Here is a 4195-nt window from a genome sequence, read left to right as displayed (position 1 = left end):
TAAATTGGAGTTCGACATCTTCTCCCATAAAGCATCTCATACGGTGGCATCCCGATACTAGTATGATAACTATTATTGTACGAGAATTCCACCAAAGGTAAGTGTTCGTCCCAACTACCACCGAAATCAATAATACACGCCCGTAACATATCCTCTAATGTTTGATTCGTACGTTCGGTTTGACCGTCCGTTTGAGGATGATACGCCGTGCTCAATTTTAATTGTGTACCCATATCGTCATGAAAATTTTCCCAAAACCGAGATGTAAAACGGGTATCTCGATCTGAAATAATAGATATAGGAACCCCATGTCGAGCGACTACTTCCTTGATAAACAATTTAGCCAAGGTCTCCAACGATATCGCTTCCCGAATGGGAAGAAACAAAGCACTTTTTGTCAATCGGTCAACTATCACCCAATTTGAATCGAATTGGGTTCTCGTCGTCTTTGGTAACTTTGTGATAAAATCCATGGTAATGTGCTCCCATTTCCACTTCGGGATTTCTAACGGTTGCAACTTACCATACGGCTTTTAGTGCTCGGCTTTAACTTGCAAGCACGTGACGCATTGCTCAACATACTTTACAACATCACGTTTCATGCCCGGCCACCAATACTCTTTTCTTAAATCAAGATACATTTTCGTCACGCCCGGATGAATGGAATACTTTGACTTATGTGCTTCATCAAGTAGCACTTGTCGATAATCACCCATCTTAGGCACCCACACCCTTCCTTGAAAAGACAACAAACCACGCGAGCCCATAGTAATGAACTCCGATTGCCCCACTATTCGTTTCGTATGCTTGTTGTGAACGTAAGCCTCTATTTGAATCACACCAAATCTTTCAAGAAAATCGTTAGTAATAATCATACGTAACAATCCCAATCGTAACGTCGGGTGATGACTCTTTTGACTTAACGCATCCGCGACCACATTCGCCTTACCCGGATGATAAAGTATCTCACAATCATAGTCTTTTACCACATCCATCCACCTACGTTGACGATAATTCAAATCTCTTTGGTTAAAGAGATGTTTCAAGCTCTTATGATCCGAATAAATTGTACTCTTGACACCATACAAGTAATGGCGCCAAATTTTCAACGCATGCACAACCGCCGCCAACTCAAGATCATGAGTCAGATATCTCATTTCGTGCTCCTTTAATTGTCGAGAGGCGTAAGCAATGACTTTACCTCTTTGCATTAGAACACACCCGAGCCCATTTAGAGAGGCATCACAATACACCGTCATGTCTTCCACACCTTCCAGCAACACTAACACTGGAGCTTGACACAATTTCTCTTTTAGCAATTGAAAAGCAATTTCTTGCTCGTTCTCCCAAATAAACCTCGCGTTCTTCCTCGTCAATTTCATCAACGATGAAGCAATCTTAGAAAAGTCTTGGATAAACCGACGATAATAACCGGCCAATCCTAGAAAACTTCGGATTTCCGTAGGTGTAGTCGGTCGTCTCCAACTCTTCACCGTCTCTATCTTCCCCGGATCTATTTGAATACCATTTTCGTTCACAATATGGCCAAGGAATTGAACTTCCCTTAGCCAAAATTCACATTTGGAGAATTTAGCATACAACTTCTCCTTCCGCAACGTCTTTAACACACGCCGTAAATGAAGTTCATGTTCTTTCATACTCTTTGAATAGACAAGTATGTCGTCAATGAACACAATTACCGACTTGTCCAACATAGGTTGGCACACTCGGTTCATAAGATCCATGAATGCAGCCGGTGCATCCGTAAGACCAAAAGGCATAACTACAAACTTATAATGCCCATAACGCGTTCGAAAAGCTGTTTTCTCAATATCTTCCTCACGGACCCGCATTTGGTGATAGCCGGACCGTAGGTCAATTTTTGAGAAATACGTTGCACCTTGGAGTTGGTCAAATAAATCGTCAATCCTAGGTAATGGATAACGATTATTGATTGTCACTTTGTTCAACTCCCAGTAATCGATGCACATCCGCATACTACCATCCTTCTTTTTCATGAATAAAACCGGAGCGCCCCATGGCGAAGCACTTGGTCGGATAAAACCCTTTTCAAGTAGCTCTTGGGTTTGATTTAACAACTCTTGCATTTCCGTCGGCGCTAAACGATAAGGAGTTTTAGAAATGGGAGTAGCTCCCGGAACCAACTCAATGTGAAATTCAACTTGTCTTTCCGCCGAACACCCGGTAACTCATCCGAAAAAACGTCTTCAAATTCATTAACCACCGGAATTTCACGAATGGGTGGTGGCTCATCACGAGTATCGACAACATGGGCAACAAAAGCCATGCCACCACTAACAAGGAAACGACGTGCCCGTGCAAAAGTGCATATCAGCACAAGTCTTCTACGCTTATCACCGTGAATAATTAACTCTCCCCCACTTGGGGTCTTCACACGAATAAATTTTTCATGGCATGCAATATCGGCCCTATTATGATCGAGCCAATCCATACCAACAACGATATCAAAATCACCCAAAGTCATCGGGATAAGATCTATCTTAAAGTTTTCGGCACCAAAAACGACATCACAATTTTTACACACATCAACCACTATCACCGTCTTGTCGTCCGCTCTTTCGACTTCTACCGGACGACTTAACTTAGCTAACGGTCTATTAAGTTTAGGCACAAATTTTGGAGACACAAACGACAAATTTGCACCGCTATCAAATAGAATCCTTGCCGGATTGGAGTTAACCATAAAAGTACCTGAGACCACCTCGTTGGATTGCTTGGCTTCATCATTCGTCATCAAATAGTTGCGACCCCTAGCCGTACCCGCCGCTTTCTCTAGACGCTTAGCATTATCGTTTCGTAAATCGGGACACTCCGACTTAAGGTGTCCTTCTTTGTTGCAATTAAAACAAGTGAGCTTGTTTGTTGAAGTTGGCTTCGGACAATCTCGAACCATATGTCCACGTACCCCACAATTGTAGCACGTAGGGACAAAGTTCCCAAAACCACCCTTCTTCACACTATTCGCACTTTCGGAACCCTTCTTGTTTTTCTTGTTAGAAACTTTAGAATGACTAGAACCTTCAAACTTTCTCTTAGAAAAAGAGAAATCACTTTTCCTTGGAACCTCCGGCTCAAAACCCCGAGCCAATTCAAATAACTCTTCAAATGACTTAGCCATACCCCGACTGATCTTACCCTTGAACTCATCATTCAAAGTACGGTAAAAATCCTTCATTAGCTTGTGATCATCACCAACATATTCCGGGCAAAAACGAGTCTTTGCCAAGAAGGTAGACTTGAGAGTAACTAAGTCCATTGAACCTTGTTGCAAATTGTGCAACTCGTCCCGGATTCTATCAAGATCGGAAGAAGTTCGGTATTCTTTGAAAAATTCCTTCTTAAACTCCTCCCACGTCAAACTCATGCATTGCTCTTCACCATATAAGTTGATTTTATCATCCCACCACAACTTAGCTTCCTCCCGCAACATACTAAAACCATACCTCGCCTTCTTCTCGGGAGGACATTCCACGGTACGGAAAGCTCCCTCGATATCGAAAATCCAACATGTGCTTTTCAACAGATCTCGTACCCCATTAAACATCGGGGGTTGAGCATCCTTGAAATTTTTGTAATGGAAGTCCCGCCTTCCATTCCCACCGTTACCATCACCCCCTTCACCACGAGGATGAATGTTTCTAGCTTCTAATGCCTCCTCGATCGCGGCATTCATTCGCTCATTTATCATTTCGGTTACTTGCCCATCAACCGACTCTTGGAAAACCTTTCGAACATCGTCAAGAAAATCCTTTTTTAGCCTTTTAAAGATGGCCTCAACTTTGGCCGTGAGTTCAACGTCCTCACTCGTACTTCCGTCATTGGTGTCGTGTCCATTTCTCATCTTCATTCTATAAAACGAAGTAAATTAAGCAACGAAACGAAAGGACTTAACACATATGTATATACATATACACCACACTACCCCATCTTGCTCAACAATCGTCGTACATCGCTTGTTTGACACGATTTGAACCCGTAACAACGGTAGCTAATCGTTGTTACGCGAGCACGTTGCATTAACTCGCTAGTACAACGTCTATCTCGCTTGATGATTGCTAAAACAATACAAAACAATTAGTGCAAGGTTAATTCACATAAACCCTAGCACTAACAATTCCCGTTCCGACCCAAAGTCCTACAAGTCACGCATAAC

The sequence above is a fragment of the Rutidosis leptorrhynchoides genome, chromosome 9, assembly GCF_046630445.1.
Source record: "Rutidosis leptorrhynchoides isolate AG116_Rl617_1_P2 chromosome 9, CSIRO_AGI_Rlap_v1, whole genome shotgun sequence".
NCBI lineage: Eukaryota > Viridiplantae > Streptophyta > Magnoliopsida > Asterales > Asteraceae > Rutidosis > Rutidosis leptorrhynchoides.
This window is presented reverse-complemented; position numbering follows the sequence as displayed.